The sequence below is a fragment of the Malus sylvestris genome, chromosome 5 (assembly GCF_916048215.2).
Source record: "Malus sylvestris chromosome 5, drMalSylv7.2, whole genome shotgun sequence".
NCBI lineage: Eukaryota > Viridiplantae > Streptophyta > Magnoliopsida > Rosales > Rosaceae > Malus > Malus sylvestris.
The window spans coordinates 8,451,764-8,468,051 of NC_062264.1; the positions used below are offsets into that span (position 1 = coordinate 8,451,764).

The 16,288-nt window shown below is 37.4% G+C and overlaps 1 pseudogene; it reads left to right on the forward strand.

Annotated features, from left to right (window-relative positions):
- Nucleotides 1-4,556: 4,556 nt before the first annotated feature.
- LOC126623786 (beta-ureidopropionase-like) lies at nt 4,557-12,547 on the forward strand (annotated as a pseudogene).
- Nucleotides 12,548-16,288: the final 3,741 nt, after the last annotated feature.

The following is a 16,288-nucleotide window of genomic DNA, read 5'->3' on the forward strand; positions in this document are numbered from 1 at the left end:
CTTAAGTTTGATGATGTGAGTGTTCTAGCTGTTAGTGCGGATGTTGTCCATTCATTCATAAGTTAATGTTAACTACTGTTACCTTTTTTTTAATGTTCATTTCGATTGTATATGCCAAATGTACATTGTGCAGTGGGTGTGTGAAGTAGAATAAGACTCTTAACTTGAAAAGGCATTCAAGTTTCCGATCTTCACAATCGCAGATTATGCTTTATAGAAGTTTACTGAGCTTCTTCTTTTTATTCTCTGTAATATTCAATGTTGTAGAGAAGATTTCTCGTTAGGAATCCACGGTTTTATTCTGTTAGTGTTTCTGAGCCATTACCTGTACTTGGATACTTGCACCGTTTCAAAATGTGAAACTTCTACCCTGCTTTTCTCTAATATACTTGGATTTGCCGCAATGATTAATTGAGTAGTTCATCTGTTATTTGGTGCTCTCTCATGAAATCAACATTTGTCATTGCACCAGATGAACATTTTCAGGGTTTCCATACGAATGTACCACCTTTGAGTCATGCTTCATCTTCTCCTTGCTTGTTTTTGGGACTTTATTCCTGTACTTTAGCCGGATTTTATTGTTTTGGACCGGACATTTGACATGCTCTCTCTTTACATTATCCATTACATGCTTAACTGATGAGAAGAGAAGTGAAATGTTGGCATTGTAAAGATAAATGTGATAATTTGATCGATTCATTTGTTCCTATACAACTACACTTTTCCTTGTGTTCTGTTTGCTTATGCAAGGCACCTCTGCTTATAAGTTGTAGTAAAGTACGTCAACGGTGGAAGGTTTTTTCATGCTGAAGGGAAAGTTGGGCTCTTGTATTAAATCATGAACAAGTGGCTTTGTAGTTGATTCTCGACGAAGTTTCCGTCTGGGGTTACTTAATAAGAGAGAGGCGCAGCTAAATAAAGTGACTTGATGTTATACAATATAAAGGAAGTTATTTTATCTCCTTATAACATCTCTACTCAAATAGAAGGAAATGTGGGGGCATTTGTCGAGACATAAATTAACAACCACCATTTAGACTAGATCAAGGTCTAAAATATCGATATTATACCGATATTTCCATCGAAATTTTCGTGTTTTTGGACTACCGATATTTCCGATATCATCGATATTTTAGACCTTGATAGGAACTCTATGTGGTACTAAGTCACTCATGTATCTTACCATGCAATGTATAAAGTGTAAAATATTGTACTAATTCATTATATATAAATGATTATGGTGTGTTTAAATTTCTTTTATTAATTACTACATATTTTCTACACTCACAATGTTTGCCAGTTTGCTATATAATCAACTTAAATCAGTTAAATCCATCATGCAATGCATTTCCTTCCAATTTTTTTATGATAAACTAATAGATAATTGACTAAATAAACATCCTGTAAAGTTTCATAAAAATTTTTCAAGTTTTTCTTACAATTTCCGTGGTTTTTATTCAATTTTTATCGATTTCGATAATATTCCGATATTTTCATCGAAATTTTCGTGTTTTTAGACTACCGATATTTCCGATATCATCGATATTTTAGACCTTGGACTAGACCATATCATAGCTCAATATGGCACAAATACCCTTGATGGTGTGAGCATACCACATTTCTTAAATGGGCCAACTAAACCAGCATGTTAAAGAATCGTGAAAGCCCATAAGTATCATGTCCTAAGCCCCAGCCGGAAATCACTTGCCAAGCTCTCTAAGAGCAATTCCACCGGGGACCAAATGTCCCAGCCTCCAGTCCAAAAACCAAGCCAGGCCTCTGTCAATCAAGTCCACCCCAACAAACTGACTGGTACCTAGCCCGAGCTGGGCAAGAGCCCAGCCCAAAAGAGACTGAGACAGAAGCCGGGGAAGAAGCCTGGCGCGTGCACTTCACGCAGCCGTTTGGCGAGTGCCCGACAAGCTTTCAGACGCCGGGGCCCGCGTGCAGGCGCTGTCAGTCCCCCCCCGAGTTGCGACGTGGCTACCTCTCTGCCGTTGGATTTCCAACGGCTAGTTTTCTAGACCGTTGGATTTCCAACGGTAAAAAAATTTTAAATTTTACTTTTAAACTAGACCGTCGGATCAAAGATCAACGGTCCACGTTTTTTTCACAAAAAGTAAATTAAAAAAAAAAAAAGGGCCCAACGGTCAGAAATATGACCGTTGGCCACGTGGCAACTCCCTAGCTCTTGGATTTGAATATTTTTCAAATCCAACGGTCCAGATTAATTAACTATATTAAAAATTATTAAAAAATACAGAAAAATTATTAAAAAATACAGAAAATTTTAAAAAAATTACAGAAAATTTTGAAAAATGTTAATTTTTTTTCCTATAAATACCTAACCCTCATCTTCTACCTTTACACCACATTCCAATATTTTAAAAAAATCCTATCCGAAATTAAAACTATTTTATTTTTTTATTCTTTATTTTAAATGGGTTAAAAATCTTATCCGAAATAAACTTAAAAAAAAAACACACCAAATAAATGCGCTGGGTGCCAGCGCATTTTTTTAGGGGTGGAGATGCCTTGGCCTATTACTGTTCACTCCAGTCTATTACTGTTCATTTGAGTGGATAAATGCGCTGGGTGCTGGCGCAAAGTCCACAGGGGTGGAATTGCTCTAACAGACTACTTGGGTCACAAGCAGTTGTCATCTCTCTTTCGAGAGACGAGTGGTTGAGAGCATCTGAAAATGAGATGTCAAAATCTCATGTGAAATGTCACTGTGCATATTTGACATCAAAAGCTTATTTAATTGAAGTGTTATTTGTTGATTGAATTTGAAGGTTTTGTGATTAGAAGTTAAATTTGATATTAATGTCAATTTATTTTTAATTCATTTTAATGGTGGGTCTCTTATTTCATTAACGTTTCAACCAATAAAAATTTTGTTTTAGCATGTATTATAATTACAATAATTTAAAGCTCTATTTAAATTTAAAAAAACATTTGACAATTCTATTGGAAAAGTATAAAATTTGACATAAGACTTTAGATTGTCACATCAGCCATCAATTGTAATTTGACTCTTATAATTTAACATTTCCTTTAGAGATGGACTGACAACGCCAACACATCTCTCCCTTGAGGATCACATGCATGCAATGTAGGCTTTTCGGAGTCTTGGTCTAAGTCTAACACCACACCGATATTAGTCACTTGGTCTTACAATGTCGTCTCTTTAGTATATTTTCTTCTTAATTTGCTTGGACAAAACGTTACACCCACCATATTGAGGCTGCATGAGATGGTGATTACTCTATCATCAATATGTGGTGGGATACCTCATGTATTTAAAAAAAAAAAGTTTATTTGTTAAGATAAACAAATGAAAAACATTATCAATTGAGTTTGACATCTTTGTTATAGAAGAGGAAAATAATAGACACACACATTTCTTTTCCTCTAAAATCATGCCTATTATTTTAATTTGATTTACTCAACTCTATTCATAGAAAATAAGGAATAAAAAAATATATATCCAATAATGCATCTGCGTGTAAGAGCATCTCCAAAGGAGATGTCAAATTGTCCACATAAGCTATAACATTAAAAAAAGACAGCCACTAATTGTACCAAAATACCAAATCCTATGTGGCATGACATGGAATGGCAGCAAAGGGGCTTGCTATCAAATTTGACAGCAGATTCAAATTTTTTTTACTAATTATTAAATGTCTTTTATTAATATTTTAATGTCATTTATTAAAAAAAAAAGGCCAGACAAATTCCTTTATCTTAATCATTCCAACAACCTTTCATCATAGAACAACACAAGATCAATGCCTCAAAATACGATCGATCCGTAAACGTTTTCGATTTTCGATATTCCAATTCTCACCTAAAGAGAGAAAATTACACAATTCAGAAACAAACCCAGATGTAGAAATGAATTAGATGATCCAATTAAAGTAACCACAACAAACAATTCAATCCAATCTCAATTGCTTGAAGGATAAAAACCCAATTTTGAATAGAACCCAATTAATAAAATCGAAAAAAGGGTAGCAAACCTTCGATAAAATAAGCAGAAGAAGGCCACCCTCTAATGGTGCTCATAGACATGGTCTCCTCCTCACTCAAAGGTTTGGCCAACTTATCGACCAGTTGAGCCAGGCCGTGCTATCTCAACAGTGGAGGAGGGACCCAGTAGGAAGCGCTGGGCAAAACGGGGAGCCAATCGGGCTCGAATTGGCAGATGATGATCTAGTGGATGACGTCCTCAAGCTTGCGCATAAGGGGATCAGAAGGCGAGTCGGCGGAGGAGAGCAAAACATAATGTAATAAAATAAGACAGAAATTAAGAAAAAAAATGTAATAAAATAATAGTTTAATTTGACGGGTGGAGACCAACATATAAAAATATGTCAAAATGCCACATAAGCTGTCAAATTTAAATTTTAGGTTCACAATTTGACATCTCCTTTGAAGATGGTCTAAAAGGTTACAATATTTATAAAAATAGAATCAGTTTTTTGTTAGTTTCAAGTCTGATATAATTATAATTTCAATAATTTGATCTCCTGCAGCAGCAGCACCTGAAGAAATGTACCAACTATTACTTGTAAGCAATTTGCTGTTTAAACTCCAAAGTCTAAAAAAGGAGGAAGAAGAAGAATGGAGAAAACATACGCCCTTAGTGGCAGCGAGGGTTTTGGCGGTGACGGTTCCGTTTGTGGATATGACTCACTTCACCGCCTCTTGAACGCCAATCTCAAACCCCATCTCTTCCAGGTTATTTTCCTTCTTTTTTCCTAATCCATTTCTTCCTCGTTAATTTCATTCATTCGTTGATTCTTTCTGGAATTTGGAGGAGGATTTGTTGCCGTGAGTAGTAATTAAAGGGTATATAAATATGTTGTAAATATTAGGAATCCTTTATTAGGAAGGATATATGTGTGTGTCCTTTATTGTTTATTGGTTCCTTATAGAACAAGGATTGTATCTTGTATATATATTTAGTTATGCAATACAATGAAAATTAAGCCGTAAAATTCTATTTGGTATCAGAGCCAAGCTGTCGTAACCCTAGAAATTGTAAAACAATATTTTTTCTTCCAATGCTGCGTTCCGTCGACTGGTTTCTTGCTCTGTTGTTGCAGAAATTGGTCAGGCCGTGTATCCTGGGATTGCAGCACGTTGTCTAACTGCTGCCGTGAATTTCTTTAGTGCAGCGCAATAACTTGTTGATGCCGTAAGGGTTGTGTTGCACAACTTGGTTTCGATTCGAATTCTAAACATTAAATTGTGTACAATTGCTGTGTTTTTTGCAATTGTACCGTGTATTGGCATGCAATGTGTACTTGTCTACTGCTTGTCTGCTACCATACGAAGACTTGGGGTTGCTACGGTATTGGTGGTGTGTTCTCCAATAAAATTTGTTGTTACGTGGAAAGTTTGGTTGTGCAATTGCAACAATTGTTAGAGTAATTGATTGACTTCAACAATCATTTTTTGTGCCATACATACTTAGCTACTGCAGTCCATGAAAAAAAAGTCTGCAGTCCACCGTTTTTGTGTCAATCTAACAATCTAAATAGCAGCGTGACACGTTGCTGCTACTTGTGTTCCTTGCAGCATGTGGTTCCGTAATTGGCGTGATGTTGTGATTGTCGTGTATTACTGTCTCATGAGTTATTACAATGACGAATGCAGGTTGGATTTTGGATTCCGATGCAACAGATCATATGACATATGATAAAACCTTATTTCAATCTATGACACGTCCTCATAGAAAGTGTGTGGCAATTGCCAATGGTTTTACTGCTGCTGTTGTTGGAGCGAGAATAGTGTCTCTTACACCCTCTCTTCCCTTACATAATTTTTTATTGGTTTCGTCATTGTCCTATCACTTATTGTATGTACCTTAAGTCGCTGAACATTTAGATTGTGTTGTATTAGTGCATCATTCATTTTGCTTGCTTCATGATATTTAGACAAAAGAGATCATTGGGCGTGGTACTAAGAGAGAGGGGCTATATTATGTGGATGACGTGGTTCCTGGAAGAGTTAATTTGGTTCATGCGTCACGTAATAGTAATCTACAGCAGGTATTGTTATTGCATCGTCGTTTGGGGCATGCATCGTTTGGTTATATGAAACATATATTACCTACTTTGTTCAGTGGTATTGAAGACTCAGAATTGAAATGTGAAGTATGTATTTTAGCCAAAAGTCATTGTGCTTCATTCCCTCCAAGTATGAATAAAACATATTCTCCATTTGCGCTAGTACACTCTGATGTGTGTAGGCCTTCCCCTATTAGTACTACTTCGGGAATTAAATGGTTTATTACGTTTGTTGATGATTGCACTCATATGACATAGGTTTATCTGTTGAAACATAAAAGTGATGTTAGTATGATTATTCGGTTTTTCTCTTAGATGGTGGCTACACAATATACCTCCGTTATTAAGGTTCTTCGTACTGATAATGAGGGAGAATATGTTAACTCTGAGCTATCTACTTTTTTCCGTGATCAAGGAATTCTTCATGAGACAACGTGTTCGTATACCCCACAACAAAATAGGGTAGCTGAAAGGAAAAACCGTCATATTTTGGAAACTGCTTGTGCATTGCTTATTGGTGGGTCCTTGCCTAAGAGTTTTTGGCTAGACGCCATCACCTATGCCATGTATGTTATAAATCACATGCCATCCCGGGTTGTAGAATTCCGTACTCCACTCTAAGTGTTGATGGAACACGTTCCGGTTGTTTCTACCAATACTCTCACTCCTCAAGTGTTTGGATGCATTGCGTATGTTCATATTCACAAGATTCATCATAATAAATTGGATCCTTGTGCTCTTAGGTGTGTCTTTGTGGGTTTTGCATCCCACAAGAAAGGTTACAAGTGTTACCACCCTATAACGCGTTACATATATATAACCATGGATGTGACTTTCTCTGAGTTGGAATATTTTTATGCTCTCGTATCACCACCCTTCAATCACAATGGGGAGAGTTCTAGTTGTGATCTTGATGGTGATTTTGAATGGTTGGATGTACAAGAGGTGACGGTTTTAGGGGGAATGTACGGTGCTGTGTCGAGTGATGCAGTTGATGCTCGGTCTCCTCTTGCTGAGCTTGTTGTGAGTGGTCATCAACTTTCACCAAACCTACTGCAAGTGGTCAGCAGCTTCTCACCGAAGAAGAGGCAGCCAGTCCGTGTGTTGGTGCTGTCGAAGATGAGTGCATTGATGGTCAGCCAGCTGTTGCCGAAACGTTCTCTCCTCTCTCTAGCTCAACAGTGCTATTGTCCAATACATCTTCTCTAGATATCCCAGAGGTAAGCACTAGTGATACTTATGTAACTAATGATGTTATAAGTACATATAAATGGCCACCAAGGTAAAATCGTGGTATACCTCCTGACAGGTTCTCTCCGGAGGGAAAAATGAAGTATCCCATAGCCAATTATATGTCCAGTAAAAACCTTTCATCCGAACGTCAAGCTTGGGTGAATAATGTGGATTCAATTCAAGTACCAACTCGAGTAGAAGACGCTTTGAAGAGTCGAAAATGGACCGAGCAATGGATGAAGAAATAAAGGCATTGTAGAAAAATAATATATGGGAAGTAGTTGAGTTGCCGAAAGGAAAAAAGCTAGTTGGGTGCCGATGGGTTTTTACAGTTAAATACAAGGCTGATGGATCACTCGATGGGTATAAAGTAAGGTTGGTGGCAAAAGGGTATACTCAAGCATACGGAGTTGATTATCAGGAAACTTTCTCTCTCATGGTTGAGATGAATATGGTACGAGTCCTTATCTCATTAGTTGCAAATTTGAATTGGCCACTGAAATAGTTTGATGTAAAAAATGCGTTTCTTCATAGACATCTAGAGGAAGAAGTGTATATGGATTTCCCTCTAGGGTATAGTAACAGAGAAAAATCGGGAGTGCGCCGATTGCGAAAGTCACTTTATGGGCTTAAGCAGTCACCTCATGCATGGTTTGGGATGTTCACTCAGGCCATGAGAAAGAATGGGTATTATCAGAGTCATTTTGATCATACTTTATTTATGAAGCGTAGAAATGATAAAGTAACAGCCTTGATTATTTATGTAGATGATATGATAATAACAGGTGATGATTCAGATGAGATTGTCAAACTGAAGAAAAATCTTTCTACCGAGTTTGAGATGAAGAGTTTAGGTGACTTAAATTTTTTTTCTTGGAGTTGAAGTTGCTCATTCATCCAAAGGTATTTTCTTGTCTCAACAAAAATATGTTATGGATTTATTGAAGGAAACATGTATGCTTGGGTGTCAACCCGTGGATACTCCCATTGTGGAGAAACATTACTTGGGAATTTATCCGGATCAAGAACCAGTAGATAAAGGCAGATATCAAGGGTTGGTAGGAAGACTAATTTATTTAGCTCATACCCGTCCAGATATAGCCTATGCAGTAAGTGTAGTGAGTCAGTTTATGCACTCACTGAGTGTGGATCATATGGCAGCTGCTTTGCGGATTTTAGCTTATCTAAAGTCGGCTCCAAGAAAAAGAATTTTGTATAAAAATTCCGGTCATCTAAGGATTGAGGGATTTACCGATGCAGATTGTGCAGGTGATGTGACCGATAGGTGCTCTACTTCTGGATACTTTATGCTTGTTGGCGGAAATCTGGTTACTTGGAGAAGCAAGAAGCAAAATGTGGTGTCAAGGTCTTCAGCTGAGGCCGAATTCAGAGGTATGACACATGGAGTATGTGAAGTTCTTTGGTTACGTAAGTTACTTTGGGGTCTAGGTTTCAAAGCAAAAGTGGCCATAAGCTTGTATTGTGATAATAAATCCGCATGGGAGATTGCAGAGAACCCGGTACAACATGACAAATAAAAGCATGTGGAGGTTGATCGTCATTTTATTAAGGAAAAGCTTGAGAAGAAGATTGTGTCAATACCGTTTGTGAACTCGGAATAACAGATTGTGTCAATACCGTTTGTGAACTCGGAAGAACAGATTGTTTCAATACCGTGTGTAGTAGATCTTTTGGCGACTCCCTTGTCAAGTTGGGCATGTGTGATATTAATTAAAGGGTATGTAAATACTGTGTGTAGTAGAACTTGAGGGGGAGTGTTGCCGTGAGTAGTAATTAAAGGGTATGTAAATATGTTGTAAATATTAGGAATCCTTTATTAGGAAGGATGTATGTGTGTGTCCGTTTCCTTATAGAACAAGGATTGTATCTTTATATATATATATATATATATATATATATATATATATATATTTCAGTTATGCAATACAATGAAAATTAAGCCGTAAAATTCTATTGGATCATCATCAGGGTCAGTTTTTCGTATTTTTATGTTGGATTGTTTTGTTCGTTACCAAATAGGAAAATAACTCAACTAATCCACTTGTTCATACACTTTCTTTCTTCTCATTTATGTGAGAGGCATTTGCCAAATGTTTTTCAGATTTACCTAATTCAGTTCAAAGGGTCCCTCGAAAATGCCATCTCAGTTTCATTTTTCGTGTGGAATTGAATTTCTCCGTGCTGATTCTAGACCGATTTAAAATTCTTGTACAAGTCGGATCATTATAGCTCCTCCTTGATTGTTGGTTTTATTTTTAATTTTTCGCATTGATTGGACTCAGACATTGTATGCCATATTCTTTGTATGATGTAATTAACTTTTCCAGGAAGTCAACCATATCCTTTAGGGTTTGAATCGCGACAAGGCACTTGAAACAATCTCTCCCAGAATCAGCTAAAGCTCTCTCTTCTGGACATGATTTTGACCTCCAGGTAGGAAGTTATACTGTCATTTTTTTTTGCTATGCCATGCTGCTACCATTCACATACGAGCAATTCACAATCAACCGAATACAAATTCAGCCACTAGTCTAAGTTTACAGTTCGTATCACAACCTTTTGTTCAACTAGCTACTTCTCTTTTTCTTCTTCCAAGACATGGCATATTGTTCCACTTACAGTGTAGTCGTATAATGGTTGTGACGACTTTGACGCTGCAGCTTCTACTTATGTGTTTTAAGTAGTTTCTAAGAAGATATGCATGCCACCATTTGTTTTTATTTCAATCCAAAAATTGAACAGATCGAATTCATCAACCAAAATAACCCTATGCGGCCTCCTATCAACCTACCTACGTATATGTCTCCAATATAAGCTTCATTCCAATTGTATTTATCTATTCCATACTATTTGGTGCGATGGCAAGTGCCTTCGCCCATGAGCGGTAGGTCTCGGGTTCGAGACTTGGGAGCGGCCTCTCCATAAATGGGGGTAAGGCTAGCCGACATTCACCTCTCCCAGACCCTGCGTAAAGCGGGAGCCTTGTGCACTGGGTACGACCTTTTTTATACTATTTGGTTTATGAACTGCCTGTCAGTGACCCACATCACGGCTATGGGATTTCCAAAATTCCACCAAGAAGAGGTTTTAGTTCCCCCTAATACCATGTTGTTTCATGTTGGATAATAGGATCCCACATCTGTCACATGGAAAAACAATATACAATTAATATATGGGAGTTTCCAATTTCCACCCCTAATATCACCGAGGTCTTTTGTGATAAAACCGAACATGTGGTTAAGTTGGAACTATATCCGTGGACCGTGATGTTGGTGGTGGACCATGTTGGGCCTATGAAGTTTTATCACTTCCCACCGCATTTATGACCCTAGAAGTAAAACCTGTGATGGTGTCCATCTGTTAAGCTATATTGATTCTTGTTATGGAAACCATCTCTTTTGTCACCCTTTAGGTCATTGAGATTTTTCCTTTTCTGTAAATGTAATGGAGTTTTTATACTTGGGCACTTTCATATGGTCTATCCTAAAATCAATTGCTGCTCTACTAGTATGATTTTTTTATCTATTCTTTCAGGCCTACTGCTTTCTTGCTGACAAAGAGTTGTTGAGAGAACCCCGAATAGTTAGGGTTGGTCTCATTTAAAACTCTATAGCTCTTCCAACTACTGCCCACTTTTTGGACCAGAAGAGGGCAATCTTTGAGAAAGTAAAGCCGATAATTGATGCTGTGAGTGCTTCAGGTGTCAACGTGTTATGCTTGCAGGTTGGTCATGGCCTCATGCCATGTTGGGTGAAACTTTCTAATTTACTTTCTACTGGTGTCTGATAATTTCAAGCGAATCCATTTAAATTTTACAGAGGAAGTATAGACGATGCCATTTGCCTTTTGCATGCGGGAGAAGAGGTGGTGCGAATTTGCAGAACCTGTGGATAGGAAATCAATGCGATTTCTCAAGGATCTTGCCTGGAAGTATAACATGGTCATTATAAGTCCAATTCTTGAGAGAGATGTCAATCATGGAGAGACTCTCTGGAACACTGCTGTTATAATTGGTAATAATGGAAACATAACTGGCAAGCACCGAAAGGTAAGAAAATTAGTTTATCTGTTGTTATTTTATACATTATATCTTTTCTATTTAATGCGTACTGAAAAATGATAAGTGGACAGAACCATATAACAAGAGTTGGCGACTTCAATGGGAGTACTTATTACATGGAAGGGAATACTGGGCATCCAGTGTTCGAGACGGCTTATGGAAAAATTGTTGTTAATATATGCTACGGAAGGCATCATTCTTTGAATTGCTTAGCATTTGGATTGAGTGGTGCAGAGATTGTTTTGAACCCTTCCACCACTGTGAGTGAACTCAGTGAACCGATGTGGCCCATTGAGGTTAACTACTACCCATTTGTTTCATTTTCACGAGTCACTGCTTTGCAATAATTTCTCTCTTTTAACTCTACAAATTGTGTGGCCTGAATGAAGTTACTGTTTAGTGTTTACTCATCCTTCATTTTATTCAGTCCACTATTTCCAAATAGCTTTCTTTCTTAGAGTTTTCAAAATTCTGCTTTCAAAATGAATTTTGCTCATTCTTCATTTTTAAGCTTTATCGGATTTTCAAATATCAGCTACTCTACAAAATATATATAATGATCGTATAATTTTTTTATTATTCAATCCCTTGATGATGATTTGCTCATATTGCTTCACGTAATCATCAACTAACACACGGTTGGACTGTTCTATGTTATAGGCCTGCAACGCTGCAATTGCAAATAGCTACTTTGTTGGATCAATCAACCATGTAGGGACTGAGGTTTTCCCAAATCCATTCACTTTCCGTGATGGGAAGCCAGAGCATATAGATCTCGGGCATTTCTACGGATGCAGCCATGTTTCAGCCTCAGATGCCTCATACACTCCATCTTTGTCACGCCATAGGGATGGCTTGTTGATCTCAGACATGGACCTCAACCTCTGCAAGCAGATAAAGACAAGTAGGGATTCCAAATGACTGCTCGTTATGATTTGTATGCAGACTTGCTTGCTCGTTACTTGAAGCTGGATTTTGAGCCCCAAGTCATTTCTGATCCTTGGTTACATAATAAGTCTCCGTGAGTATTCGTTTTGCATTCTGAACATGTAACATGTGATCTCATAAAGTACATTTGTAAGAATCCATTACTCATCTGTTTAAGAATAAAAGTATGGGTATCTGTAGATGCTACATTTTTCATCAGTTTAAAGAATCCAATTCTTATCAGATACTTTCAACTAAATTTTTCTTCAATAATCCAAGAAGTGAACGATGAAGATTGACTCTAAGAATTGAAAGGTGATGATTGTTTCAAAAGTTGGATTATTGATAGGTTGACTATCGTAGACAAAAGTTTCATGTATCTATAGAAATTTCCCTTGAACTAACCAATGTACCCTTAATAAAATATCAACCCATCAAGTTTTGGCTTCAGAGAGCTGAGCATTACCAAGAGAGATCAAAACTAGCATCACTAAACACCAAATTAATATACGTGGTAAAACTACTTATTCGGGTTTAGGCGGCCTAATTACAATTTGAAAATTTGTATTTGAACTCATATATCGTCTTTCTACATCTGGCTTACTCTCTATACTCATTTTATCTGTCAATTCTCCGTTAAATAGTGACGTGACTTGAGACGGGCCCACTCTCTATTAAAAATTAATAAAATATTTAAAACTAAAATCATTTATTTTTTTTTCTTTTTGCATAGGGGACCCACCCCTTTCTTCCACGCCCCTATCTTTCCCAAACCCAAAAACCACCCAGATCCCACCCACCCTTTCGACCTTCCCTGCTGCCATTCTCCACCACATCAGCAATCCCATCCACTATTCTTAGCCCCTCCTCCCTCAACTCCCTCTCTCTGCAGCACCTGGACAAATTGAGCAGCGTACCCACTATGCGATCACCATCGTGGCGTCCTCTACGTCGTCTTGGATGGAAAGGGAGGAGTTGAAGAGGGTTTCAAACAAGTAAGGTATGGCTAGAGAGTAAATTTGGGATCTTGGTGTCGGGGGGGGGGGGGGGGGGGAGGGATTTGAGGGTTTGGAGGGGTAGGGGAAGAGAGCAGAAGTGGTACTGGAGCAGAGAGAGGGCCGGTTGACTCGATTTGGTGAACACGGAGTCATCGCCATGGAGACGTAGCCGAAATCAGAGATGGAGTCGAGTGATGGTGGTGTGGACGGAGGGAAAGAGGGAGGGAGATAGTCGAGCGATGGCATGGCGCAGGTGAGGTGGGTGAGTGACAGTTGAAGGTTGTTAGCAAAGCCGGAGAAGCGGTGGGGGAGGTCGAAGGGGTGGGTGGGATCTAGGTTTGGGGTTAGATCTGGTTGGTTTTGGGTTTGGGTAAGACGGGGGTAGGGAAGAAAGAGTGAGGGGGATAAGGGGTGGGTCCCCCATGCAAAAAAAAAAGATTTTAGTTTTTAATATTTAATTAATTTTTTAATAGAGAGTGGGCCCCGTCTCAAGCCACGTCACTATTTAACGGAGAATTAACAGAAAAATTGACATAATGTATGAAATTGTAACAAATTCGTAGATGAGGTATGACATTGATTTTTTTTTTTAAAGATGGGGTATGAAACTATGACTGACCCAATAGTTAAGGTAGTTTTATGTAATTTACCCTATCTTTTATGTTCCCATTAAGTTGTCGTATATGGACGGGTGTATAAAAGGATTTCTCAGATCCTACTGTAAACCCAAGAAATTTTTTATAGTGCTATGGAAATCGGGACTGCGAAACTTTTAACTGTTAGATCTTTTGATAAAAAATACAAAAATAAAGATCCAATGGTTAAAGTTTCGAAAGCCTTTTATTTTATTTTATTTTTTTGAAAAAACGATATTATTTACATTAAGAGATAGATGAGTGGGCTAAGCCTCACAATGAGCTATAGCAATAATGTGGTTTAAATTCGTCTTTGGTGAGAATCCTCCCACTTACAAGTGAAGGGAATACCACATAATATTAAGAGCAACTCCACGTTGTTTATTGCCTTGGGATAGGCAACCCAATCCACTCTTTCCCTTCTTCCCAAAACACTCCAGCCCACTCGAGCAATTAGACCCAAAGTGAGTGCGATGGAAAGTCAGGTAATAATCGCCTAGCTAGCTCCTTGCCTATGTGACGTAAGGCTGACGTCATCATGATGTTAGCTACAATTTAAATTATTAAAAAATTATAGAAATTATTAAAATTATAAATAAAAAAACTAATTAAAGATATAAAAAATAATCCGAAATTTTACTATTTTTGACTACTTTCAACTAATATTTTACTATTATCCAAAATTAAAAATAAAGTTATCTTCTATTATTTTATAAAATAAAAAATACTAGTATTTTCGTAAGAACTGTTTGGGCTATTCAATTTAGGGGTGAAAATGCAATTGGGCAGTTACTGTTCATTGCAGGCAGTTACTGTTCATTTAAAGAGATTGAGTTGCATATTGCCTAGGGTGCCTTTCTACATTGAAAGTGCTTTAAGGCCATTTCCAACCGAAAGGGCAAACTATAACCTTGTCCAGGATTATAGCCCTGCAAAAAAATTATTTTTAAATGAACAATGTTAGGCTATACTTCTATACCATCTCCAAGCGAAGGGCCTAAACATAGCCTTCTTAATAATTTATTAGTTTTTAGTTTATACTTTAAATTTATTGGTTAATTCAATTAAACTACCTTTGATTGTTTTCAAATCTAGCCGTCGAATTCGAATAATTTATTGCAACTGAGGAGCTAGACCCTAACAAAGGGCTAAGAGGTGGGCTATATTTGGTCAGCATGATGTCCCTTTGGCCAATAATGGCTTGGTGGGCTCCATAGAATTTTAACCCATCCATCAGTTGGAGATGAGTTTATGGACAAATTAGGCCATTTTTTGGCTTTTAGACCTTTAGTCATCTCCATTGGCTTTTGGACCTTTAAGCCATCTCCAACCAACCCAGCTGAAGGGGCATAGGCCAAAATATAGTCTGTTTTGACACGAAAACCATCTCCAACCAAGGGCTAGGCCAAAGGGTTTGGGGAGCCCACCGGGCCATAAGTCATCCACCAGGCTAGCGGGCTGGCCAAAATGAGCCAGCCAGCCAGCCTATTTGCACCAGCCCAAACCCATTCCAACGGTAACCTGGCGTCAACATGACGCTAGGTAGTAACGACTAGCTGATGTCAGGTTACCGTTGGAATTTGAATTTTTTTTATAGACGAAAATTAAAAAAAAAATTGAATTTTTTTTCCTATAAATACCTAAGTTATTTCTACACCATTTCTCACATCCTTTAAAATTCCATACTATCTTACCACATTTTATTTCAATTCTTCATATTCTATTCTCTTACCTCTTCCAATAATCTTTCTTTTAATTTGTTCAATAATTTTCAAATGGCCACATCCTCATCTTCTAGTCTCATCTCCGCCCATTTATCTTTCAATTCGGATTTGCATAAGGAACCCTAGTTGGAATATGAAGAGGATCCAAAGTTGGAATTCATTGCAAACTTGAATTAAAAGAGATATTGGAGAGGGCAAAGATGAAGGTGTGTGAATTCTACCCTAATATCTAGCCAATTTATTAACATTGGAAGCTGAAGATATGAACTGCCACGTATATAAGAATCTTATCTAAAATTTGCATAACCAATTACATTTTGACACGTGATACTCGAAATCCTATCTGAAAAATTATTAAGATTACATAAAAATAAGAAATCTAGAGAGTTATTCACTTTAGCGACACATGTCACTTGAAATCCTATTCGAAAAATTATTGAGATTATATAAAAATAAGAAATCCGGAAGCTTATGCATTTAGCGACTAGTGACATTCAAAATATGTATGAAACCTTATTTTAATATGATAGTTTAATTTAATTAATTATATTAATTCAATTAAAATAATAAATTATCGAGGGGGCTAACAAATAGCCTCTTTCTGTTGGAAATG